The sequence below is a fragment of the Podarcis melisellensis genome (genome assembly GCF_964234715.1).
Source record: "Podarcis melisellensis genome assembly, chromosome: 4".
NCBI classification, from domain to species: domain Eukaryota; kingdom Metazoa; phylum Chordata; class Lepidosauria; order Squamata; family Lacertidae; genus Podarcis; species Podarcis melisellensis.
The window spans coordinates 34,805,301-34,833,193 of record NC_138531.1 but is presented as its reverse complement, the minus strand read 5'-3'; the positions used below and the strand labels follow the sequence as shown (position 1 = coordinate 34,833,193).

The window sequence follows — 27,893 nt, the reverse complement described above, 5'->3', positions numbered from 1 at the left end:
GACCCCTGGATGGTTAAGTCCAGTCAAATTCGACTACAGGGTGCGGTACTCATCTCGCTTTCGGGCCAAGGGAGCTGGTGTTTGTCCGCAGACAGCTTTTCGGGTCATGTGGCCAGCATGACTAAATTGCTTCTGGCTCAACGGAACACTGTGACGGAAACCAGGGCGCATGGAAATGCCATATACCTTCCCACCACAGTGGTACCTATTTGAAAGCAGGTCTTCTTGGTGGAAACAGCCTCTCTCTGAAATACCATCATTTGGGTAATTTGTGAGATGAAGATGGTAATAGCATTAAAAACCTCTTTAAAATGTATGGATATCCCCAAGCTTTCATGGCCTTTAATTTTGTTTGTTTGTATACTCCATTTCATTTGTGATACACAGTTGCATTTTCTTTTTGCCTAGTTTTCAGGGAATTTTATTGAGAGTTGTTGTTTTTATGTATACCATTTAGATACTTTTGTTAAACTAAATGGTAGAAAAACCTAAATAGATAGCTTGAGGACCTCCTTGGTATACATTCTGCTTCTGTGTGGCAACTGATTGCAGCAATGATGAAGATCACAGAAAAAATAATCTCCATCATAACTACACTGATGATAATAACAACAACGGTGTCGAAAACTACTGTAAGAATGTAGAAGAATGCATATTTGCATTTATAAATGCAACTGTATTCAGAAAGACTGCTTAGGCTAAGGAGAGAGGCAAGTCTATTAAAACGCTAAATTTAAAAGTTTTACAAAGTCATCTGAAAATAGAACTTAAAGAAATGTTGTGGGGAGATAATACTCAGAGAATTAATACCGACAATGTACTATTTCAGAAACTAAGAGTCTATGGTGATAGTGGATTATGAGAAATGTATTTTACCTTTAATACCAGTTCTGTGTAGACTCAGAGACAGAAAAGATTCATTGAGTTGTTTTGTCTGTGTTCCTGACTGTGCGAGAGTATGACTTCATTAACTTAAAAGGTCATTTTTCTAGGCACTTTTGGAAGAAACTGATTTTCTGGATCCATTTCAATTGTGGTTTAGGCCTGGTTTTGGCACAGAAGCTGCTTTGGTTGCCCTGTATGATGACCTCGGTCGAGAGAGAGACAAGGGAGATATGTCACTGCTAATTCTTCTCAACCTCTCAGTGGCTTTCAATACCACCGACCATGGTAGCAACTGTCCAAACTAGGGGTGGGTGGCATCACTTTGCTGTGGTTCCAGCCCTACTTAGATGGTCGTTCCCCGAGGATGTTGCTTGGGGAATGCTTTTTAGCTCCCAGGAACCTTCAGTCTGGAGTTCCACAAGGCTCAATCCTATCCCTCATGTTTAACATCTACATGAAACCATAGTGGGGTTATCCAGAGGTTTGGAGTACGTTGTCAGCAGTATGCTTGGTGACACTCAGCTCTATTTCTCCTTTACATCTGCAGATGAGGCAATGGAAGTGCTGGACCAGTGTTTTGCCTCAGTAGTGGACTGGATGAGAGCCAACAGACTGAAGCTCAATCCAGATAAGACTGAGGCACTGTTAGTGGGTGGTTCCCTAGACCAGATGGGTGGGAGGTCGTCTGCTCTTGATTGGCTTACACTTCCTTTGAAAGAGCAAGTTCGTAGCTTGGGGGTACTCCTGGACCCTTTGCGGTCACTCAAGGCTCAGGTGGCCTCAGTGGCCTGGAGTGCCTTCCATCAGCAACTTTATTTAAATTTTTGAATTCTCAATTCCCTTGTAAGTTCTGACTTCTAAAAACATTTCCCTTTTTAAGAAGACCTTTAAAATTCCCTACCTCAGTTTTTGTCACCTTATGTTACGATTGGTTAGACTGTATGGTGCTAATAGTGCCAAGGTTGCAGGTTCGATTCCCTGCATTGCAGGAGTTTGATAAGATGCTCCTCAGGGTTGCTTCCAACTCTACAATTCTATGATTTCAGAATATAGGCAGGTGGATTACATTTAGAGCAGAGAAACACCTTTTGTCATAAATGAGAAGAAAAGCAAACAACTTAAAACATCCAGTCCTTATATTTGGACAAAATGAATGTATACCAACTTATCTGACAGGATGCGTGCAGGATCAATATTTCTTTTTTTAAAAAAAAATATTTTATTGGTTTTTACACATAATAAAAACAAACAAAACAAACATAAACATTAAAAACAAACAACAGAAATTGACTTCCCCATGCCTTCCCTTCGCCACATCCTTGTTTTACCATTTTTTCAAGCAACTCATCGATCAGTCTTTAGTCAGGTCCCCTTTTGAGTTTTCTTAAAGTTTTAAGATTTACAGCTGTAATTCTTTGTTTCCTACCCCTTAACATCTTATCAGTCCACAATTTTACAGTAGTTTTTTAGATATGTTTTAAATTTCCCCCAGTCCTCTTCCACTGTCTCTTTCCTCTGGTCACGGATTCTGCCGGTCATCTCTGCCAGTCCCATATATTCCATCACCTTCGATTGCCATTCTTCCAGAGTAGGTAATTCTTGCATCTTCCAATACTTTGCCAACAGGATTCTTGCTGCTGTGGTTGCATACATAAAAAATGTCTTATCCTTCTTTGGTACCAATTGGCCGACCATGCCTAAGAGAAAAGCCTCCGGTTTCTTTACAAATGTCCACTTAAGGACTTTCTTAATTTCATTATAGATCATTTCCCAGTAGGCTTTAATCTTTGGGCAAGTCCACCAAAGATGATAAAAAGTACCTTCAGCCTCATTACATTTCCAACATTTGTTATTGGGCAGATGGTAGATCTTTGCAAGTTTGACTGGGGTCATGTACCACCTATAGATCATTTTCATTATATTCTCTTTCAGGGCATTACATGCCGTAAATTTAACACCGGTGGTCCATAACTGTTCCCAGTCGTCAAACATAATGTCATGACCAATATCCTGTGCCCATTTAATCATAGCTGATTTCACTGTTTCATCCTGTGTATTCCATTTCAGCAGCAAATTATACATTTTAGATAGATTTTTAGTATTGGATTCTAACAATTCTGTTTCTAACTTTGACCTCTCCTTCTGAAAACCAAGTTTCCTGTCCTGCTTAAACATCTCATTTATCTGACGGTAGTGTAACCAATCTCGAACTTTATGCTTTAGCTTCTCAAAACTTTGTAGCTTCAGTTTTTCGCCATCATATTCTAAAATTTCACAATACTTAGGCCAATTAGAGTCCATGTTAATTTTTTTCACTGCTTTCGCTTCCATTGGTGACAACCACCTAGGGGTTTTACTTTCCAATAAATCCTTATATCTATTCCAAACATTGTACAATGCTTTCCTGACAATATGGTTTTTAAAACTTTTATAAACCTTTACCTTGTCATACCACAGATATGCATGCCAACCAAAACTATTGTCATATCCTTCCAGATCAAGAATGTCTGTGTCGTCAAGAAGTAGCCATTGCTTCAACCAGCAAAAGGCTGCTGATTCATAATAAAGTCTTAAGTCTGGCAGGGCGAAGCCCCCTCTATCTTTTGCATCAGTTAAAATCTTAAATTTTATTCTGGGCTTTTTGCCCTGCCAGACAAATTTAGATATGTCTTTCTGCCACTTCTTGAAACAGTCCATTTTGTCTAGAATTTGCAACGTCTGAAATAAAAACAACATTCTTGGCAATACATTCATCTTGATAACAGCGATTCGGCCTAACAAGGAAAGTTTCAGCCTAGACCATATGTCTAGATCTTTTTTAACTTCTGTCCACAGGATCAATATTTCATTTAGTTTGTTTTCCATTCAGCCTGATACAGATATACACATTTTCTTTTATTCGTTTAAACTATTATTCATGGCTCCTGACAAATTTGTCATTTTTGACTATGTATTGCTCACATTTTCTAGTCACGCGGTATATACAGTGATACATCAGAAACAACTGACATTCTGGCTCTTTCCCTTCCTCTCTATATGTAGAGCAAAAATGTCATTGTGAAGCAAAATGTATTTTATGAATAAAATATATGCCACAGACATTGCATTCTTGTCTCCCATCTGTGTGGTTCTCTCTTTCAGAGCTGAAACATAATGTTTTAATCTTGAGTTTCATACAGTGGATTCACACCGCAGAATATCTGGATTTATATCCCTTTACCATATATTGATATTGTGTTTGATCTCATTTGTGTTATCCTGACCTGGCTGCCCTCAGAAGTTTCTAGTCTTGCTTCGTGGGATGCTGGATGTTTCTGTCAAACACACAAAGTATTGTCTGTTATCATCAATGAGTAGCTTAGTTGAGGATACTGACTGCTAAAGTGAAATCATTCTAGCTGTCCTTGCAAAAACCATTGTTGTAAAGGAAGCAAAAGCTTGTTATTTTGTCCTGCACTGGTCAAAGATATCTGGGAGGGGGAGGGGAGGGGGAGGGGGAGGTGACCTGAAACAGATTGACTTCCCTAAAAATAGTTTTTTCAGCTAGTTCATTGCTTAATTTTCCTATTCTCTACAAAAAGTCATCAGAATGAATCCAATCAGGCTTTATTTATGACAGCTAGTGTCTCTGTCTTTAGATCTGTCTGCATGTGGATGATTCCATAAGTAGGGAATTTGGTAGTGCATTGGCACCCCTGAACCCCAGACCACAAGCAAATGAGCCTTTTCCAACTTAACACAGGTAAAGCTCTACTCTTCTGCACACTTACTAATGGGTGTGAAATAATAGGGACTCCCAAATAAATATGAATAGGCCCAGGCTGCACAAAAACTGGTATTTGGTACTTCTTCAGCCCACACCTCAAAATAACAGATAGGCACCATACTGAGATTTCTGTAACTGCTCCATACAACGCCTATTATAAGGTGATAGATAACCTGTATTGCAGCAGGCTTATGATGTGCTTAGTGGAGTATGTTTTGGGGCTTCTGTGCTGGTGCAGAGGAAATCTCAACTACAACCCAAAATGTCTTATTTACCTACCACATATTGCCTGCCTCTTAGGTACAAAAGAAGGTGGCAGCCCTAATACCTAGACTGGGCCTTTGCAGGATCAGATTTCATGGCTTTCCAATGAAGCTACATTGAAGAATGTTAACGGAGGAGATAGACTGTGGGTTTTTGGGGTTTGTTTTTTTTTAAATGTTTTTATTCAATACTTTCTTGGGTACATCCAGAGCCTCTGTTTTCATAATTCTTCAAACAATCAGTCAGGTTCAGAGTGGGACGGTACTATTCTAGGCAATATGGGGTTGGAGGAAAAGAAAAGTGGGAAGAGAGGGGGAAGGAAAAGGGGAAGACATTAACATTTCCTTCATTGATATAGTATGTGAGCTTTTGTGTCAGAGTCAGGTAAACAGGTATTTTATTTTTGTTGGCGGTGGGAGAGACTAGAGGGCCCAGGAGGTGGTGGGTTGAAGCCATGCACAGGCTGTCTGTGGTGTTTGAGAGAGATCCCCGATGGCTGTTCACACATGCTAGGATGCAGTGCTTTTTTCTTTTAAAAAAATGTTTAGGGGGTACTCTCATTTTCCTGCTCATATTGAAATACTGCCCCTCAATGAGGCCAAACTTAGGTGCACAAAATGTATAGAGGCATGCGTCCCCCCAGGAAAAAAGCACTGCTAGGGAGCCATTCTCTGCCGCAGTCAACATGTGGCGACTGTGCGCGCGCGCGCGCCTAAACTCCACTTGCACGCACGCTCCGCATAAGTGGCAGCCTGACTGTCTCTCCTCGGCGGTCGGAGGTGGTGCCCTTTTCGCCTGCCACTCTCACCTGAGCGTGAACCCCCGTTCTGCCCCCATAGAGGAGAGGACAGGACTCTCCACATCTAGTTTGGGAGACCTCCGGCTTCTCAGGGGAGACGTCAGTTAAGCAGCAGGTGGGGGGCATGTCCTTTACAACCCCCCTTTCCCTCACCCCCTCGGCATTTCATACTCCCTTGTAATTACAGTCACAGCACACACACAGAGTCAATGACAGCCGAGGTTTCCCCGGCTACACCGGCGGTATGAGGGAGAGGAAGGACTAGACGAGGCGCGAGGGGCGGGCGGGCGAGTGGGAAGGAGGCGGGAAAAAGAGCGAAGGCGCGCTGCTGGGCGGAATACTAATCAGGCGGGTCTCGCGTCTGCGGCGAGCCGGCTGCCTCCGCTGCAGAAGCGCGCACAGACGCGCCCGGACAAGCGCAGGCGGGGAGCACCGCGGCGGGGCGGCCAGAAGGAACTTCCAGGCGCGCGCCCTCCGCCGCTCGCGCCTCCCAGCCGCCCGCTTTCTGGCGCTGCCCTTTCATGGCTTTCCTCACGGAGCCTCCCAGCAGGAGCCTGGCTTTCCCCACCTGTCCCCAGCACCACCTGCGGGCTGTCGCCTCGCCGCCGCCCAACTTTGAAGGCGCTCGCTCGGCAGCAACAGCAGCCCGCCTCTGACTGAAAGGGAAGGCGACGCGCGGCGGGCGGGCAGAGCATCCTTCTTCTTTCAGCCCGCCAAAACCCACCGAGGAGCCCCTCCCGGCGGCGCGCGCGGGGCGCCCATGGCCGCGCCGTTGGGCGGGCTAACTTCTCGCCGCCTGCCCCCTCAGCTCCCCAGCCCCTTCGCTGCGGCCGCGGCTGCCGGAGCGGGCGAGCGCCGGCTGGTGAGAGCTCGGCGGGGTCAGTCCGTCAGCCAGTCCGCCTGCCCCTTCCCCGGGCGCCCTGACGAGGAGGCGGGAGGGAAGCCCGCTCGCCCGGCGCCTCAGCCTCGCGCCCTCGCCTCCTCAGCTTGGCACGAACCAATGCGGAGGCAGCCCAGGTTTTAGCGGGGCTCTTTCAGGCGACGGGGGGACTTCGGTGTGGAGGCTGCCGCCGCCGCCGCCGCCGGCTCCTCTGCGGGAGAGGAGAGCCTGTCTGCTCGGTCCTCGGCGGGCTTGTGCCTCACTTCTCCGACGCGGGCTGCCGACTGGCGAGCGAGCTCCTCGGGCGGCTCTGGCGCGGGGGTCATGCAGTCCCTCATCTCCCCGGTGACCAAGGCGATTCTGGTGGCTTTGTTCATCTTCGCCATCCTGCTCATCCTCTATGTGATCCTGTGGTACATCTGCCGCGATGTGGATTGCGACCATGGCATCTGAGCGTCGGCGGCGAGGCTGCTGGGCGAGGAAGGCTGAATAGAGGGGCGCCTTCGGGTCGCCGCACACGGACCGGGGAGGACGGCCAGAGAGGAGGGAAGACGCCAGGCGGGGAAAGGGGAGGGAAAACAGGGCCAGGAATCGGACCCGAACCTCCCGGAGCCCCTCGAGGAAAACTGCCATCCAAGCTAGCCCGGGATTGACCTTCAGACAGAGATCAGGACGACCCGGTGAGTTTTCCCACGCATCTTGTTTACAAATGGGGGCGAGAAAAGTTCTGAAACAATCGTTTGCAGCAGCAGCAAAGGTGGGTTGTTGTTTTTTTGAAGGGGGGGGGGGACCCAATCTTAACCATGAGAATAGCTGTCTGTCTGATCCTCCAGGAAGCACTGCAGTACCAGGCTGTTTGGGCTGCTGCTTCTCCATACAGTCACCATCACCCTAAGTGTCTGTGTGTGAGGATGGGGGGGGGGAGGCACGGATCCCTGGTCAGCTCTTCCCCTACTCGTGTGGTCTCCCGATGGTTTTCCTTGCGGATTTAAATCCGGAGAAAATGCGAAGTAGCCTCTTCGTGTCTGCGCTGGCCCCTCTGCATCATCTTACCTGTAATTCAACAAATGGGGAGTTTGGGAGAAGGGGTGTGTGTGCTAAAGAGACATAGAAGTAGATGTCTGAGCAAGAGAGGAAGTGTTAGTTGCTGCTGTCTTCTTTAAAAAAAAAGTAGGGTTTTAAAATGCACACAGGATCTATGTGTGATTGGGAAGGTGCGAGGCTGCGATCAAGGACTGTTAGCTTGTCTTTGCAGCCCCTAAATTGGTATGCAGGAGGTAGCTGCACTGCTAAACAGACCATAAAGGTAAGCTCGTGTGACAGAAGGAACGAACGCTTTGTGAATTCAAAAGGTGGAAAATCAAGAAAGTAATTGAAAATTAGACCTCGTGTGTGCAAGATTCCAAGGGCAGAAAATATGGTTCATGGCATAAACACTTGGGAATGATTTTGCATATTATACATTTCACCTTGCATAGATTTGCATTTTGAAATACACATTGAAGCTTTGGTGGCGTATTTACTAATTAATGGCAAAAGCATTTGAAATAGTCTTGGGGCTGGGACAATAGGAATATATATGCATCCTTTTTAGATAATAGCTCTGCATTTAAAACAACTTCCCCACCCCCTAGCTTTTCTGATAGTGGATGAAATCCCATTCCATTAAAATAAATCAGTAGTAAATTTTGCCATTGGATTAAGTGGGAGGTGGATTGCACTCAATGTGTTCAATTGCAAAGCCAGTAAATGTGTGTGTTGCTATATTATAAATATCAGGAATGCTATGGGAAGTGCAGTCTGCTCTCTTCTTATATTGCCTGCACAGAGAAGACAGAATGTGGACAGCCTCATAGGAGATTAAAATGATGATGATGACAATGTATCATATTGACCTCGCTTACCCTAGCCTTCTGTAAAATAGTGGCAGGGGAGAATGCAAGACACACTGACTAGATGGAGGTGATCGAACTGAGGTGTCTTTCTGAAATGGAGAGGGGGAGGCAATAAACCTTCAGGCTGCACTGTAGACAGTAGAAGGTCTAGGAATGAGAGCAGAGACTACATGATGTATTCACCCATAATTGGTATATATGCTGTGTGAGACAGATACACTACCTCTCTCTCACACGGCATATGCACCAATTAAGAAGGACACTATGGGGAAGGGAGACAAGAAGGAAATGGATTTTGTTTTAACCCTACCCCCTCCATGTACTCAAAGTGCAACTCTGTGATTTGAGATGATGTTGCATTGCCTCAAGGTGACTTCCTACCCATGGAGCCTTGTTTATATAGTCTGGAGAGAGAGAGAGAGAGAGAGAGAGAGAGAGAGAGAGAGAGAGAGAGAGAGAGAGAGAGAAAGAGAGAGAGATGCCCTTCTATAGTGATATCCAGTGATTTTTGCTCCTGCTTGCATTGCACCTCAAAGATCTTCTGACATGGCTAGTTGATCAGTCTTGATGTTATTGTTAATGCACTCTACAAACTAATGTGATTACAGCAGCAATGTCATCCATGTTTACATGCCTGGCAACTATATTGCTGAATCCATTTGTTTATCATCTTCTTCTCTCTTCAACTGAAATGCCTGCTGCTCAGGACTCTGTGAGCAAGTAAAAGGTCACAAGCAGATGTCTAAAACAACTAGACCATTTTTGCTGAAAACTATTCCCTACAATGGTAGGCTCCTTGTGCCTGAACACTACCACATGATTTTCAGTAAATCTTCAACAAACAACTCTCTCTCTCTCTCTCTGGCATCTGAAATGCGATGCACATTTTTAAATAAATAAATAGAATAAATGGACATGCAATTTATAGGGTTTTTCTCCTGTGCACGCTCACTTCAAAATGAATGGGAGCTACTGAAGAGCATGTTGGTGTTTTTGCATTGCTCTTGTTCATTTCAATTAGGGATGTGCATAACAGATTTCTTGATGTATTGTGCCTTTGGTGTTGAACCCCATCGCAGGAAGGATAGTAGGGCTAATGTATGTAGAAGAAAATATTTTTCATATACCAAGCTGTTTCACAAAGTGTAAGTTTTATTAATATATTTCATTTATTCTTGTGGATGAGCGGATGTGTAAATTCATATATATGACACACGATTAAGCAGCATCACATTTGTACAGGTTGTGAAACTGCAGGTTTCTATATGCAGTATGCATACCTCTTATTACTTCAGTACATGGTGAAGTCTCTTTATATGTTACGCAACAGAATAAATATTTGTAACTCTCACTAACTGTACCTCAGCCCTCCAGAAATTTATAGCGTGACTCTATAATGAAATATAGGATTTTACTAATTAAAATTGCTGTGCATCACTTAACACGTAACTCCTAAGCAATTACTTGGAAGCAAATTCCAATTAAAATAAATGGAATTTACTGTCCAGGTAAATGCATTTAGGACCATGGTGCTATGATTTTGCAAACCCAGTTCTGTGTAATGCTTCCTTGAAAGTAAATCCATGGAACTCAGCGGGACTTACTCCTGAGTGGACCTACATTGGATCAGGCCATTACTATGAATACACAGCAACTCCAGTTTGCAAATGAATATATCACCTTATATAACTTTAGTATGTAGTGGGGGGGGGGGACGGACTCAAATGAAGTTCTGCTTTTCCTCCCTGATACGGAAATGTTGTGAGAATGTATATTTATGTCATTTTAAAGCAGCCTTTGCCAATGTGTCCTGTGATGGCTGGGGCTGCTAGGAGTTACACTCCAACAGCAGCTGGAGGGCATCAGGCTGGTGAAGCCTGCTTTAAAGTCTAAATATATAGTTGTTGCTGTCTCTGGGAACAAGCAACACTTGAGCATCAGTCTCTCTACTTTTCTCTATCATTATTGGGAAGGTGAGTTGGAATCTGGCACCAGCACTTTTTCTATTCATCCCTGACTGAACCATTAAAGAGCATGTTGTTTGAGAGAAGCATACTATTCAGGGTAGATACATTCTCATTTGCGTGCATCTTTTTTTGTAAAATACCAGATGGTGTGTGAACCACTCATGTAATGTGCACCTTATACCGGTTCCTACTTTTTGCCTGTCTTTCCTAGTATTGTATAACAGGTAGTAGCACTCCATAGTCTTAGGCAGAGAGGTCTTTCTCATCACCTGTTAACCTGGTCCATTCTACTGGAGATGCCAGGGGTTGCACCTGGAACATCCAGCATGCAATGTTCTTTCCCCTGATAGGTGGGATATTATATTTTAATTGACCAATCCTTGACATTCCACAAACAACATAAGTGATCTGCTAACATTTCTAGTTTCTGATTTCTCCCAAAGATATAGGTATAAAGTGTTGCACTTATAACAAAGAAAGCAGGGTTCAGGTACAACTTGAGGTAAGAAAGCCATGGCTCAGCTACGAAGTTCCTGAGATAACTTTGCCAGCCTTCATCTCTCAGGGGTCACCCATACTACTGTTTAATGAGGATAGTAAATTTCCTGCACCTGCATTAATTCTCCATTGACCACATGACATCCACCTCCAAATCCCTGCCTTTCTACACTTTCTATTCCCTCAATCCAGATGTTCTCATACCAGGGATACTAAAAAAAAAAAATGAGACAGCATGAGAAAATATGGACTGAGGGAGGGAGAAGAGTGTAAAGGCAATGATTTTGAGAATATGGATAATAGATAATTAATGGAGGTACAGGAAGTTTACTATCCACATTATACTACAATACGGATTTGCCCTCAGTCTAACCCTAATTTACAGGGTTGTAGTGACAGTAGGAGTGGGGAGCAGGAGATGCACTTAGCTCATTGGAGGAAAAGTGAGATACAAACATAATTAATTTGAGTAATTGCTAATGATGCTCTCTCTTGTCCCTATATTCTAACAACCATTACTTATAATGGAGACTTTCTTAAGGGCTAACTCCTTTCCTAACAGTTTGCTATGAACAGCTACAGGTAGCTGAGACTGAAACGTGTGTTGGTTTTCCCCATCCTGATTCAGTAAACAAAGGGAGGGAAAAGCTGTACCTGTTGATTTCCCCTCCCCTTTGTCCTGAACCTGTAAAAGGCACAGAAAGTTAAAAACAAAACAAAACAAAATCCTGGTAATTCTACAATTCCGTAGTCTGTGCGTTGTGGTATAAGCTGGAAATGCAGAGAGAAATTCATTAGATAAGTGCAAAGCAATGTTAGGATTGGGAAATGCTAAAGTAAGCTTTAAAGGCAACTTTCCTAGATTTATGAATATGCAGTGCTAATAATCAGCCTGGCCTCACATGGATGGAAGAGACTTTAGAGCTCATCTAGGCTAGCTCAGTGAAGGTCCTGCCATGCCACTGGTGGCTAGGGTCTATTAAAACCAGCAGCCAGAGCCAATGATATCCAGAGCTACCCTGTGACTGGCTGTAAGCAAAATAGCAGAGAAGACTGAGATTGGCGGTTCAGTGCTCCCTTTGCCCTAATGAGCCAGCCTCCACTGACTACAGCAACCCTGTCAGATTGTTGTCAAGCCTCTGCTTAAACACCCCAAGGAAGGAGCTGCCACCATCTCCCGCAACAACTTCCCCCACTATTGAACAGCCTTTACCCTAATGTTTAGTTCTGCTTCCCTGCCGTTTCCACCCATTTAAGGTTCATTCCCTGTTCTCTGTTCACCTTTTGCATGACAGCCTGTCAGATATATGTAGGAAGCTATCATATATTCATCTTCTCTGAAGATGAATATATGCTGTGAGAATGATTAAAGCTTAGGCTCTGAAAATATTAAGCATTTTAGCAGGCATTTCTCATGGATATATAGTGCTGCTGCTGCTGATATACCAAACCTATTGCACATATTACTTATACATCCACCCACACCTCCACTTTGCACTAACACTAATAACCACGTAATCAATACTCACAAACAGGAGTGTTTCATACCAGAAATGTGCCTTGCCTTTATCACTTGTACTTAAAATAGCTAAGTACTTTAGAACTCAATTTTATCCTTCAGTTATGCTGGCAGAGGGATTATCTGTAGCATAGGGAAGAAGACCACCACCAACAACAGGAGAACATGAAACATACTGCTGCATATCTTGTATACCAGCACAACTCTGCTGGCCTAGCAGCCAAAATGGGGCAGGGACACTGACCATGGAGTTGATGTAAGGAAAATTCCTCCCATTCAACTCAGTGAAGAGCAAAACAAAACAAAACTTCCTGTTCCCCTACCAATCTCCTTCCTCATTCACATCATTATGAGAGCATGTAAGATACAGTGCAAATTAGCACTCAGTTACAGCATACAGAGAGATCATAAATAAGATAACTGGGTACCTAGCATGGACCTATATCCTTCAGGCCTCACTCAGATCATGGGGAAACTCTGGTGATGGGAAACATAAAGAAGGTGCACTTTGAACAAACAGGGAGTGTTTCATTAAATTGCCTGTCTCCAGAAGAGACAGAGGGACTTGAGCACATTGCTAACACGTCTCTATTTAGGATCCTAACAGGTACTTCACCTTAGGACTCCAGACACAAACACCAACCTGCAACTCCCACTACACTGCCACAACTGGAACTGCAAGAACAGAGCACTCCACACAGGTAAGCAAGCAGAGATAGCAGCCATCCTACAAAGTGGAATTCCTGCAACAGTTTCCCTCTCTTTGTGTATGGATGCCTTGCCTATATTGTATTGCAGTAATGCTTGTTTCCCCCAAACAGGCAGGAGCAGTCACTCTCAAAAGCAAACACTCAAATCCAGCCATTACCACTGCTGGCCAAAGACTCGTGAGCTCTTTTGCCTGACAGGAACACATCCTGGGCACACGGAGCAGAATAAGCTGTTCCTCCACACAGAGAGTTGCACTGCAGCCCACCAGGGCAAGTATGGTCTCAGTCACTTCCCTTCCCAAGGTGAAGGAGACTGAGTTCTGGCCAATAACTCAGGCACCCCACTCCCACTCCCTCTTCCTCCTCACAAACACCTACTGTGCACCCACATTCATGGACTTTGTGTTGCATCTGTTACATATTGCTTATTGCTCTCTGTCTTCCCTTGCTCTCCACAGACTGCTGTAATGGACCTTCTCCCACATTGCATTCCAAGTCGACCAGGAAGGAGGCCCAACCCATCCTTGTTCCTCACTTGCACTAGACAAGCCCACTTGCACTAGACAAGCTCCTGATTTATTGCCAACTCCATGCCAGCTATGCAATACCTAGACAAGTAAGTGTCCTAATGTGGAGCTGGAGCAATGAAAGAAACACATCCTGCCACCATCCTGCTGACCATTGTGCTGCTTTCTGAGGCACAGGAGCTCTGCTTGGATGACTGGTTGGCAACCCTCTATGTGGTTTCCCTCCAACTCAAATGCTGTTCAATAAAGCCTATGATTATGCCACATTCATTTTTTGGTTTTTTGTTTTGCATTGCTAGGGCATAGTGGATTGAAATGCCTTTCCCCTTAGTAGGATTGGGCTTCAGGATGGGACTGAAGGTAGGGAACTGGATGCTATCAGGTCTCAGGGGGGCAGTGGCTTTTTTGGCACTAACAGCAAAGGGTGGGCTAATATAGGACTTCCTGGGCAACCCATATGCTCCTGGCATACACAACTGAATCTGGAAGTGGTATGTGTGTGAGGGGAGACGCCCCATGATGGTTCTGCTTCTATGGCTGAGTGGGTTGGGAACTGCTCAGTTGTGTTTGCAATGGGGGCTTGAGTCCAGGAAGGACTCTTTCATTTGCCTTTGACTTGACTGCTGCTGGCCAAGCAAGCAAAAGATGAGTGGAATTCTATGCTTCTATACCTCCCCAGGGGTGCTTCTCTCTCTCCCTCTTCCCTTCCCTAGGAGTTATGGAGTATAGGCTTGCTCTTCCCAGCTGCAATCCTAAACATTTTGCTTCTGAGTACAAGCTTACGGTTGCACTGTTACTCTTGAAGGTAGTAGGGCTCTGATTAAGCTCAGTGGCAAAACATACATTGAGCAGAGATAGAGCCTTAGTGAAGCATTTTTAATAAACCTGGACTTCTTGTTATATTGTTGGGTAAGTATGGAAGGTACAAAGCTATTAGGAGGGACTACTGCTGCAATGGTGGGAGAAATAGGATGTTACTGACTTACTAATGGGATTAAAAATTAATGATGATGTTTTAGTTACCAGTGAGTGAAAACAAACCTTAAAGAGGTTTTCTGTTTAAGTGTCTTTACATTCAGCTGCAAAAGAAAATGAATCAACACAATTTTCAACTTCTGAGATACTGTTTTCTTAAAATGGCTTTCCAGGGGTTAGTGGTCTTCAGGGAGTGAGTACTGAAAAGACTCTAACAAAATCCTATGTCTGAAATTTCACAGATATTTTCTTAACTTTTAATACAAGCTTCTTTTTTCCAATGTGTTACATTTCTAGAGTATATTTTAAAAACCAGCAATTTATATATCAATAAAATACCTACTAGTTGTAACACAAAGTAGTTAAGCTACATTTTTATGAAACAAACAAAAACGCTTTGAATCAGACTCTCAATATGATACTTGTAGCATTTTAGAACTTTCAGAAATGTAACAGCTTGTTTGCCATGAGCAATGAACCAAATGATGAGTGGTTTCAATGAATCTGAAGGATTGTATCATATCATGGTGCTTTTAATAGATTTGTACATGTTTATAGAAGTTTATGTAGGTTTTAACCTTGGCTGGAGCTTTGTGTGTATTCAGTGTTTTACACTGCATTTTAAAGAAATCTTTAGGTAGGGATGGAAGGATCTGAAAATCTCAGTTCCCTTAGTCTCTCATTTTTCTCTCAAATTAAATTCAGTTAGCCATATTTCTGCAGCAATTTGATTAAAAAAATAATTCTCATGCATATTCTTCAGTATTTGAGCACAAGTTTCTCCTAACAAATTTGTACAGTTATGTAACCATTTTTTGTATGTTATTTTTCCTAATATGTTCCTTTTTTGCACACACTTTAATATATGCATTTTTATAAGCTTTGCTTCTAGAGTTGCGTCACAAAATTTAGATAAGTACAGATTTTGAAAGATAGCTCATATAGTTTTGGAAAGTGTGAATTTCATAGCTTCAACTTTCCATGCAAACTGAATCAAATTTATCCCCTACCCCTACCTTTAGGAATAATTGTTGGATCTAATGAAATCATACCCAATTTACAGCCATCGCAATCAATGGACTTAAATTATAGTGTAATCCTAACCATGTCTACTAAGAAATACTATTGAATTCAGTGGTGTTTATTCCCCAGTAAGTGGTGTTAGGACTGCAGTCTTAAGTTATTACTAACTTGTCCATTGATTTCAGTGGGTCTACTCTGAGAATTACTTAGTTGCATACAACTCTGAATTACAAATTGATTACAAGCTAATTAGTTGGCTTTGTTTCCTTTAGGGTTGATGTGTGAATTTTATTCAATTTATGGTCTTACCTTACAATTATACACAGGTCCATTGTCTAACACATGTAAACAGCCTTCTGTGTGACAAGTAAATTCATGTTTAGCTTCACAGTGCTAATCCAAGCCCTACTGAACTGACTCCATGGCTGCAATTACCCTTGTTTGTTTTAACCAAGGTTTGTTGAACAAATCATGATGTCTTGTAGATGAACAAAGTAACTACGACTTATTTAAGCTAATTATCATTTTTTAAACCATTTTTGTCTCTGTAGCTTTTGGAGTAAGACATCAAAACAAGCCAGGATTAAGCCATGATAGAGGGTTTGGATGTAACGAGAAACTATGGTTAACATAAACTAAGATTTGTAAGCCGACTTCAAACTATGGTTTCATGTTCTGTTTTGTTGGCCATAGTTAGTTGGCACTGGTGAATTCAGATCACAGTTAAGCTAAACAAACCATGGCTTAATGTCACCTGGGAACCAGGCTAGTATGTAGGAGATAAGACCTGATCTTACTTACTCTCAGTGATGTTTGTGGCACTCCAGGTGCACGGAGGTCATTTGAGTGTAAAAAGGTGGTGAAACTGGAAATGGGTCCCTTTATAAAATGGGGCTTCGTTGCTCTTTTTAGATTATTTACCTGCTGCTATCTAAAAAGATTAGTCACAATATCCTCAAAAGCTCAGTTACATTTAGGAGCATAATATGTTTATCCTCATAACACTCTCTGTGATAAAGTTTTAGGTTGGTAAATTGTATTGAGACATTCTGACCTAGCAATCTTCATGACTGGTACTTAATTCGTTCCAGAGGTCCTTTCTTAACCTGAAATTGTTCTTAACCTGAAGCACCACTTTAGCTAATGGGGCCTCCCACTGCTGCTGCGCTGCCGGAGCACGATTTCTGTTCTCATCCTGAAGCAAAGTTCTTAACCCAAGGTACTATTTCTGGGTTAGCAGAGTCTGTAACCTGAAGCATCTGTAGCCTGAAGCATATGTAACCTGAGGTACCACTGTAGTTCATAGTTCATGACTTGTGAGTTAGAAGTTGTGAACCCTGAGTTCTAATATGCATAGGAGAGAGAAAGTGTGTGTGTGTGTGTTTTCTTCTCTGTGTGTGCCTTTTTAAAATAGGAAATCAACTACGTATACTCTTCCAGCACATTATTTTGTATTCTTACAAGCCACCTGTTGCCCTAAAATCAACCCACATTGATATCCCAAGTTTCCTATCAGCAGGTGCACTCAGCAATGTCTGCATATTTTGAATTGCAATGACATAACATTTTCTCAAGTTGTGTTATACTTGTTTTATGTCTCCCTCTGTCACTTCTAAATCAACACTAGCAATGCAATACTATACAAGCCTGCTCAGAAGTAAGTTCCATTGAATACAGTTGGTATGTGTATATAGATAGGACTGAAGCCCAAACATTAGGCCCTAGAGCATCATAGTAATGAGAAGCTTCACAGCAGATGAGTTGAGACAGAAAGAAAGGGAACACAGTATCAGCTGAGGAGCTAGAACAAAAATAAATGCCACTGGAAAAGATACATAGAAACACTGATTTAAGAGACATACAAGAGAGGGATTATGCAACAAAAATTTCTCACTATTTACTGTAGAACTATTAAAAAGCAGACATTTGAACTTTAGTTTTTATAAATTCTTTTTTTAATAGAAATTGTGCAGACCTGTTGTCTGAAAACAAATCTTAAGGCTGCTTCTTGGAATCTGTGATGTGTCCCTTAGATCTGTGGAAATGAATGACAAACTTAGTGCATACATAATACAGAACATGCAGTTTTTTCTCCAATTCCACTGTAGGTCATATGTTCATTGAGCCATACATGACAAATATATTTGAGAAATAGACTAACTATACCTACAATAATAATTAAGTAAGGCCTTCATTAATCATGGTCTTTAGGGAAAATAAATTGACACAATTAGCTAACTTGTAGAGCAGATTTCTTTTAAAACCTCTTTTAATTTAATTGCACTTAGAAAGATAACGAGTTATCACTGCCACTCTTATGAGATATGTATATTGAACAAGGATTAAAACGAAGTTGACAATCAGTCGCTGTTTTAATGACTTGTTTTTATTTCATACAGTAATACCATTCTATTAAGCCTAGTGGGGATTTCAGCTAAGTGGGAGGTTAATGGAAACATGACATCAGTGAAGATAAAATACAATGCTGGGAGCATACAGAAAGACACTCACTGGCTTAACTTTACAGCTGAAATAAGTGTTAAGGAATGTGCATTTTGCCACTAATTGCCATAGCAAATCGCAACCCTGCATCACCTGCTAAATAGCTGAAGGTTATGCTGAGAAGAATTTAATGGTTATCAGAGAGTAGATATTCTTTGTTTAAATATGCTATAAAAGGGGGCCAGATATGAGACTGAGAAATGAGATGTGCTCATTTGCATCCATACAAGGCTTGTAAATTTACTGCCCTTATAGTGGGCACTATAGTGAAGCATACATTACTTAAAGCAAGAAGATATAGCTGTGGTGCTAAAACTTCCCCTAATTATTATTGACCATCAAATTATTAGAATAATAAGGATATTTTGGATACAATGCTTTCCGCCTTTAACATAACCATCTGCTCAGTCTCAACATAATCCTTATCAAAGAGTCCAAGAAAGAAATGGCAGCATGTGGAACCTTAAAAACAAAAACAATAAACTAAATAACGAAATAGCTCTGAAGGCATCTCAGAACATTCAGAGTCATTAGCCTGACATGCATCTGTGCATTGCTATACCTCACTCTTTGTCTGAAGCACTGAAGATATGCTTCAACAGCACTGCAATAAACCTGCTTATGTAACAAAGTACAGTATGCAGGTTAATGCTGCTACTAGATAAGACAGTTCTGTGGTAGTGGTTGTGGTTTGTTCCCGTTTATGGAAGGGGAGGAAGAATTTCCTTTCCCAGCAAAGAAGAGCTTGGCATGAAGTTACGTTACAGATATTCTTTCAGATGGAGCATCATGGGAATCATACAGTGCCTTTGAATAATTGATTATTTATATTTGTAGGAAGGGAAACAGTTTTCTGCACTGACACTGTTAGCTGCAAGTCAGAATTGGTGCAGATTCAGAATCCAACAGGCTCAGAGCATGTCATCAGACTGTCCTTGCCATCTGTCCTGTTTCAGGTTCCAATATAGCTAATTTTGTAATTATTAATTCTCACTCCTTTTACTTGCAGATACGTACATTCCCAGAAGTAAGTTCCATTGTGCTCAGTGGAATATGCTGTTGGGAGGCCTTTGGAGAACAATCCAGATTATACATCCACAGAATTCATAGTGCATGATCTTTGATTTTAGAAATTTCTTCATAGGCTACTTCCTTGAAGCACCTAATGAGAGATTTGCTGAGTACATGGAGTAGGTCTATGTTTTGTTTCTGAACTATAGTTGTACCCACTTGTGGCATATAATATAGCTGACTTTGAATCCTGTGTGCTCTCCTATAGACCTGGTTGCTCAATAAGATACTAGTTCGAATTACTACAGGGGTGGGAGACTGTGGCCCTCCCAATGTTGCTGGACTCCTATCAGCCCCAGCTAGTTGTCAGGGATAATGGAACTTGTAGCACAGCAACATCCATAGGGCCACAGTTTCCCTGATCCTGAACTAATAAATTGCATCCCAAGAAAGTTACATTAGTAGAACACACTAAAGCATTCAAATTCACAAGCCTCGTTTTGAAATCGTTTTTAGAGTTGCTGCCCACAAATTTATAAAAATAAAGTTTGAAACATAACCAATATTTACTTAGTATACTAGAATCGCGATTGGGCCAAATCATGAAAAAAAAGATTGTCTGAAGTTTCGAGCAAAACTGTCAGAGCTTTTTATTATTTAATTTGCTTGGACTGTAAATTAGAAAGCCTAATAGATTGAATTGCCTGCTTGTCAAAATTATGAAAAGACTGGGTTTTCTCATTCTTAACACAAGGCCACTGAAAACCTTTAACATTTTTTGCAGTGTGTAACCTACATAGATTTTTGTAAATCCTGTCCAAGACATTTTTGAACTTGGTAGACTTTGAGGCTTATAAATGCTTCATCTCCACGGACTATCCTGATTTAACACATGCCAACTCCCCTCTTGATGTGTATGGGTCTTAAAAGTGCTTCTCACTGGCTGGATCATGCCACAAGTTCTGCCATTTTGCATATAACAGGAACTCTCATGTTGATAATTGTTGCATCATGCATAGGTAGATCTAGATTTGATCATAGGAAGCTGATAAGAACATGTGATTTAAGAATCTGCTGTCTTCTCTGTGGCATCATGATTTGAATTAAACTAATGTGAATGGGGTTGCCCTGAGAACCAAATTATGTGCTATTCCACCATTTGAAAAGGAATAATTTCATTGTTATACTCTGAGTATGTATGATTACATAAGTATTACTATGACAAAGCCACAAGGACAGTTGCTAGTGTAGATTCCTTTTCTAAAATTGCCCTTTGTTATTTAGTTTGAAACTGTGAATCAGGGGTCTTGTAAGGCAACTTCATTTTAAGAAAAACAACACTGCATTATTCATGGCCAAAAGTGTTGCAGAGTAACCTGAAGGTGTGTAAGCAGTGTTAGAAACTGAGATATGAAAGCTAGGAGCTAAATGGCACCTTAAACCTAGGCTATGGGCACAACAACGTAATGTCTAGGTGCACTTTTTCTAATAACAAGAATACAATGTTGAAAATGAGAGAACTGCAGCTAAAATATTATGTTCATTTTTCACATGGTCTAGTCCTTCCCCTGCCCACCCCCCTAATATTCTTAAAAGGGTCTCTTCTTCAGCCTTCATGGAGTAGCTGGAAGTGGGGAGGCAGAAAAAGCTCCTCCTTTCCTTCCACTCTGCAGTTTAAATCTGAAATCTTAGGCACCCGGAGCTCAGAAACTGCTCGCACTAATGAAATTCCCTGTTACAAAATGCACCTAGAACAATGGGAGTTGTTCTTCATGTAAGGTCGCCATTACATTGCTGAAGCTAAACAGATTTTGGTCTGGTCAGTGCTGGATGGATGACCACTTGGAAACCATATGTATTCTGCCTTGGGTTCCAAGATTGAAAAAAGGCAGGATATAAATGTAAATGGGATGGGGAAGATGCCATCATCTTTATGCTGGATATTTGCACTGCTGGTGCAAGCATTCTTCATAATTGTAAAGAAAAAGCTTCTACTACCAACCCCACTGCTGTTGTCTATCTTACATAATTATTTACTAGTGCAATTTGCATGTTCTTTTAGCTATTTGTTTGCTTTCTTTTAGGCTGGTTTTCATATATGTGTTTCTTTCTTTGTTTATATATTGTAAGGCGCTTTGAGTTACCTTAGTAAAGAAGTGACCAATAAGTACAATAAAAAAATAAACAATTCAAATTCTTGTTCTGCTTGGGGTAAGTCATAATCTTCCAGCCTAAATGCCACCCTGGGCTCCTTTAGGAGGAACACAGAAATCCAATGAGGATGATAGCAACAACTAAGCTAGTATTTTATCTTGTTCTTTTGAGAAAAATTTTACCACTTACCATTTACAGATGCTTTCATAAAACAAACTGCAAAGCTGACCTAGTGAAATAAAACTATGATAATTAACTTGGGCCTAATATACACATGCATGGACTAACAAGATAGAATTCTGAGGTGTTAGTGTGTGGTGTGCTACTTGGGTCTGCAGGTAGGAAAATGCCATTTTAGAATGCCTTAATATTAACAAAGCAAAACTTGCCTGCAAGTACATAATTAGTACATCTGATCGAAAGGTTCCAGTCCACACCTTTGACCATTATGCTGGTTTTCTATAGAGCGGAGCATCCAAAATGTGATCTTCATCTGCAGCCTCAAGTGGCACACTTTATTTTATTATCTCAGCATCCTACCATCTTATTCTGCAACAAAACCCCCCTCAATGCAATTAGAAAACCAGAAACGTTTGTATACTGTATAATGCTTCCCTCTGATGTGGTCCATTTTCCATTTCTTTTTTTCTCTCTTTCACATTCAGAAATGGTATGTGTAGCCTGACACTGTTTCTTTACCATTGCTAAACAAAAAATTCAATTTCTGGTGTTCACCAAATAATGACCAATGATATCATGCAGGATTTATCTCAACTAGACATGAAAGTCAGAAGCTATTTTACATATATACAGTTGTAAATGTTTTTCAGTTTTAGTTGGCTGTTGCCTCCAGGGTTGCTCCCGACTAGCCCACACTGTACAGTTCCACATGAAGAAGACTCTAGTTTACAGTAACAGAGACATCACGGTGTGTGTGTGTGTGTGTGTGTGTGTGTGAGAGAGAGAGAGAGAGAGAGAGAGAGAGAGAGAGAGAGAGAGAGAGAGAGAGAATGGTACATTGCTGCTTTCCTTTAACTTGTGAATACCAGAGGGAATCTTCTCGCCTTCCTCCTTAATTACTTTCCAAAGGGCTTTCTGATTTGTCCAGGAACTGGCCTCTGAGCAGCCACATGTTGCAGCTGCAGCAACACACCCAACATTCCCAGCCCTGTTATCACAAATTATACAAATTATGTTTTCCGCATTTGGGTTGTTCTTTTCCTGCAGGGTGTGGCTGCTGCCACCAATTATAATATTGTAGCTCTGGGAAGATATAGTGGTGCAGCACATTTACAAAGCTAAGCGGGGTCTGGTATGGTTTCAAATTGGAAGGGTATTGAGATTCCTGCATTGCAGGGGGCTGGACTAGATGACCCTTGTGGTCCCTTCCAACTCTATGATTCTGTGATTCTATATAGGATACTGTTTTTAATGGAAGGTGGTCTATGGTGTCAGCAATACAAGATCAAAGGACATGTGCAAAATATGGGCTAACTTATGTGTTTTTTTTTTAAATCCATAACTTTAAAAAGGAAACAGAGAGAAGAAACCTTCTCTCTTTCAGCCAACTCCCTTTCACACCCCAATTCCTTGCTGGATTTGCTCAGACTATTTCTCCCTTCCTCCTGCTAAACAGATTACCATAGTTTGAGTTTATATCATCATGTCTGGAGCTATAGGCAACAATTTTTCTTCTTCTTTCTTATTGCCCCATACAAAGTTTAATGTACACTATTTCCAAGTGAGTTATGTCTAAGTGAGTTTAGTGAGACTTTGGGCTTGTCCACTTCTGAGCATTAAGTAGCTGTTAATCCACTCCCCTCCCCTCCCCTCCCCTTTGATTTAGAGCAGAGCAGTCCACACCCCCACACAATTGAATTAGTACATCAGGAGCAACTTCTGTCCTTCCCATTCATACAAGTAAGCATGTGGTTTTGTGGTTTTCTCCACCTTCTAATTTGTTGATTCTGTTCTTCCAATTAAGTACCACCAGCGCTTGCCTGCAGTCAGCCGCACATGCACCTTGTTCTTAAGAAACTTTCCTCACCCAAGAAATGTGCAAAACCACATGAGCAATTACAAATTTACTTGTGCAGTTTTCTTGTTTTGTGCAAATCTGAGGGATCAAATTAAAAAAAGGCTTGGGTGGTATGCTGCAGAAGAAATTAAAGGAACTGTAAATTCTCGGCACAGATTTTTCAGATTGCTGCCCAATATATCTGGTGTAGAATTATTATTTTTTAATGCAGTTTGCTTGTGCATTGTTCTGGTTTTCTGCAAATCTGTGGGATCCAAAGAAATAAATAAATCCTCCATTCAGGAGCACACTGGAAAAAGATACAAGCACAGTCAGAAATGAAAGAGCTGAGGAGGTAAAGGGCATAGAGAGATGAGTAGCAGAAGGTGACAACTGATCCACCAACTCCAAAACCAATCATCTGTCATCTCCAGTGAAGTGGTTGGGCACGCAATATCCCCAAGGGGGAAAACCTTGAGATGGTTGTTGTTGTTTTGACACTAACGTAATGTGGACTATGCATATTAGACAGGAATGCAAACAGCAGCAAAATCACAGTGAACTCTGGTGTGGGCAAGCCCCATCTCTCATATATATGTGCATAGAGCTGCCCCATTGTACCCTTCACTCCACATGCCTTAATGGGAACCAGCTGCCACTGATGCAAAGGTAGGATGGGAGGGACCAGGAAGGAGTACGTGGCCCTGGCATTCACCCCTGAAGAAAAACATCCAAATCCAGCCATTATGTGGAGCGTTTGACTGGGAAAACCAGAGGTTTAAATCCCTTCTTGGTGGTGCCACTTACAGGAATGCAAGTCTCTGTCTCAAAGCTTGGGTTATGCTGAGCATAATGTGGAATAGCTCATGTATGCAAACTTAAGCTATTTTGGGGGTAGGGTAAGGCAAGGTAAATGAAATAAATGTTGAACAGGAAGGTGTTACATATGTATTTTACTTCCTGTTCTTTGAAAATAACCATGAAGGTCTTAGGTTAGCCTGAAAACACCAATGAATGTAACTGCTTCCCTGAAAGTGCAGATCCTTTTGACTTAGCTAACTAACCCAAATATATAGGATGTGACACTTCCTGTATTAATCTTGGATAAATCCACTCAGACATACAATGAATGCCTTGCTAATAAGGAAATAACACATATAGTTCTGTCTGACATTCCTCTTATTTTATATTAAAACTATGATGAAGATTGTTAACCACCCTAACCAACTTGTGGATATGAAGTGGATAGTAAGATTGATGAGCATAAATGATGCAGCCAACAAGTGTTTTAGTTATGCCTAAAATAAAATAAAATTGCAAGTGGCTTTAGATTACCAAGAGCTTTCTGACTTGAAAGGTTGACTCACCACAATATTACATATGATAATCCTAATATCTGACAGTTCTAAAGATGGTGTTAAATGCTTTCTGAGGCCATTTCCTGGGTTTATTTAAGCTGAGAAGCACCTGTTATCTTTTTAAAAAAAGGAAATGTCAGCCTGCTTACCTGAAGAAAATAGATAGGGTTTAAAAGAAAAAAAACACTGAATATGAACAAAGTGAAACTTAAACTATAAGATTCGTTGTGTACTGCTTTCCTGTTGACATATCTTCTTCTATCAATGTACACAGATATTCCCATGGTGTCTGGTATATTTTTGTTTTGATATTTTGTATAAAAGCAGAACGTGGCTGTTGAGCTGCTGGGGGACATTGATTTCAGGAAGTGTGAAGTGAGTCAATGGCTTCTATTTTATTTCTGAGATTACTAGTTGTTCAGAGATTCCATCTTTTGGAAGAGAAAAGTCCGTGGTAGTATCTGTAAAAGGGTCTTTTCCATGGAAGCCAGAAGGCATTTCCTGAGAACTGCATGCTAAATCTACAACCCTTTATGTTCTGCTTTCAATGCTGGAATGCTGCACCTAATTATGTGGGTGTAAGCCCCATGGAACTTGATGGGACTTACTTCTGAGTAAGCACATGAACCTCCATTATGCTAATTTTACTCAGGGTGAATGTCCATAATCTTATATTGTGGCTGTTGGCACATGCCCTAAGGAGAGGAGGGAGAGAAGACAGCTAGATGGGGGGTGGGGTTAGGGAAAAGGGCATCAGCATGAAGGAGACAAGGGGAAAATAAACCGTGGTGGTGGGATGTATTTTTTTTTTTAGTATGTATACAGGAACGAGTGGGACCTGCACCAAAAGGTTGCTGTGTCTCCTCACACCTTATTAGGAATGCTCAGCTAAACGCCATGCTATCCTCCAGGATGCTATAAACCAATTGACACTCCCATGGCTCCTTGAGGCCACTGACTGGCTCAATCCTCATTAGCCTGTACATGTTTAAAAATATTCGGTATTTCTAAATACCTTGGAGTTTACTAGAACATGCTTATACCTCTCTATTGTTTCTCAGTTGCCTCATTTCTGTCAACCTACAACCACCTGAGTTTGCTGGTAGGGAATGATAGCCCTCATTTAAGCATATTTTATTAATTTTATTAGATGGTGTTATGTACCGAGTTGAATTGGATCCAAAATGCAGCAGTCTGAATGGTCCTGGAACTATAGGATCCAGAATGCAGCAGTCTGATTGGTTCCCAGGAGCCACCCAATCCCGCTCCAGGTGGAAGTGAATCCGCAACCTGTGTAAATAATGTATATAAAGCAGACATTCTGGGGGAACTTCCATTCCTCTTCACCACTATGAGCTGAATAAAGAGCATTAAATCCACTCTTGACTCCAAGTATATTTCAGATAGCTTGTTCTGTCATTAAGTTAGTATTAGATTAGAGCAAATAAAAATATTTCAAATAAAGTTATTTTTTTGCATTTAGTTAAGTTTTTTATTTGGTTGGGTTGACTTACTATGACATAAAAAATAGAATATGAATGGTGTGATCAACAGGCTCCATATATTAGTGATCATAGCAATTGGAAGGACAACTTGACAGCTTTACTCAATATAGGAAGGCAGCTGAAAATGCACAGCAAGGTGCTGATAGCAAGCAGTGGGAGATATTTCTCAGTGCCTTTCAGGTACAGAAAATTATTACAGGTGTTTCATAATGTAATTTTGAAACTCCTAACCAAACAAAAACCCACAGGGAATTAAAAACCTTACCTACATCTTGCTGTGGAAATATGACTCCCACAATGAAAGTTTGCAGTTGTCTTCAGCACTTCCCTTATTACTGTACGTACCTAAGGGAATATAGCTTTTATGAGGCTCAAAGTGACAATCCTTTCCCAAAGAGGGCAATTACAGTATATTTTTATTTTTAGCAGACTTACACCCTAATCCTAAATATGTTTTCTGGGGATATAAGTGTGACTGATTTCTGTGTCTAAGCAAGCAAGTTTAAAATTGCAGCCAAAATATAGAATGCATCTGTCCTAAAGAAAATGTTCTTTATATTAGCCTTTGCCTAGGTAAGGCAGCTGTTTGCAAAGGCTGCTGTTTGCAAAACACTTACTCCAGAATGCTTAATATTGGGAATTAATACTGAACATATTTCAGGTAACAGGAACAAAATAAAACAGCTTTCTCCACCCTGCCTATCCCAATGGAAGTTTACAGTGTGTGCTTATTGTAAAATTGTAATAGCACTGTGAGAAGATTTGTGATGAAAATAATTTGCGCAAGACTAGAGCTATGAAAGTTATCTTCATGATTAAATCTTTGTCTCACCTATCCAACACAATGTTCTGGTTTATGAAAGGAATGCTACCTCAGGTAATTTATCTCTTTGATAACCAGTAGCTATTGCAAGTGCTACTACCTATGTAACTCTGTTTTCCATTTAACATGGAATATTTTGTCATATTGGAGTCATTACTGAAGCACAACATGTAGGACTGGACATGCAGGCTTGGATATTGGAACGAGATCACAACCACTCTTCACCTAGAGCTGCCTTTGGTGCTGGATTCACTATGTTCTTTTCATTAAGGGTGCTTCCAGAGAGGGGTTTAATATTGCAAACAGGTTGTTCATCTACTGCAAGTAGGCCATTGGCAACAGGTTTTTGTAACTAGCGTGGCAAGACCTTCAAGCCAGCCCCTGTTAAGAATAAAGAAATTCACACTGATGCAGAATTTTGGTTTAAGGTTAATGGGCAAAATTTAGGTCACAACTTTACAGTGGTACCTCGGGTTACAGACACTTCAGGTTACAGACTCTGCTAACCCAGAAATAGTACATCGGGTTAAGAACTTTGCTTCAGAATGAGAACAGAAATTGCGTGGCAGCAGCAGGAGGCCCCATTAGTGTGGTACCCCTAAAGTGGTACCTCAGGTTAAAAACAGTTTCAGGTTAAGAACGGACCTCCAGAACAAATTAAGTTCTTAACCTGAGGTACCACTGTATTGATTACAGCAACCTGAAATATTATGTTCATTTTTCACCTGAAGTGACTTTAACCCAAGGTATGCCCCGTTCGCATCTAGGAGCAAACATAACCCGTGTCCACATGTCTGCACATGCGCAGGTCATGT

The 27,893-nt window shown here is 41.4% G+C and overlaps 1 protein-coding gene and 1 long non-coding RNA gene across 3 annotated transcripts in view; one reads left to right on the top strand and one right to left on the bottom strand.

Moving 5' to 3' along the window:
• Window positions 1–27,893, bottom strand: part of LOC309367971 — a 370,139-nt gene that overhangs the window by 62,183 nt on the left and 280,063 nt on the right. The window lies entirely within an intron of this gene.
• The window catches only part of ZBED1 (zinc finger BED-type containing 1), a 125,309-nt gene continuing 103,414 nt past the window's right edge, over window positions 5,999–27,893 (top strand). Inside the window, exons 1-5 of one of the 2 annotated variants that reach the window (XR_014167414.1) lie at window positions 5,999–7,274; window positions 13,070–13,174; window positions 13,642–13,799; window positions 14,010–14,070; window positions 25,901–25,952. The gene's annotated coding sequence lies outside the window, so the exon portion shown is untranslated. Of the gene's footprint in view, window positions 7,275–13,069; window positions 13,175–13,641; window positions 13,800–14,009; window positions 14,071–25,900; window positions 25,953–27,893 lie in introns of those variants that run through there. The other variant, XM_081907582.1, reaches the window with a different exon arrangement.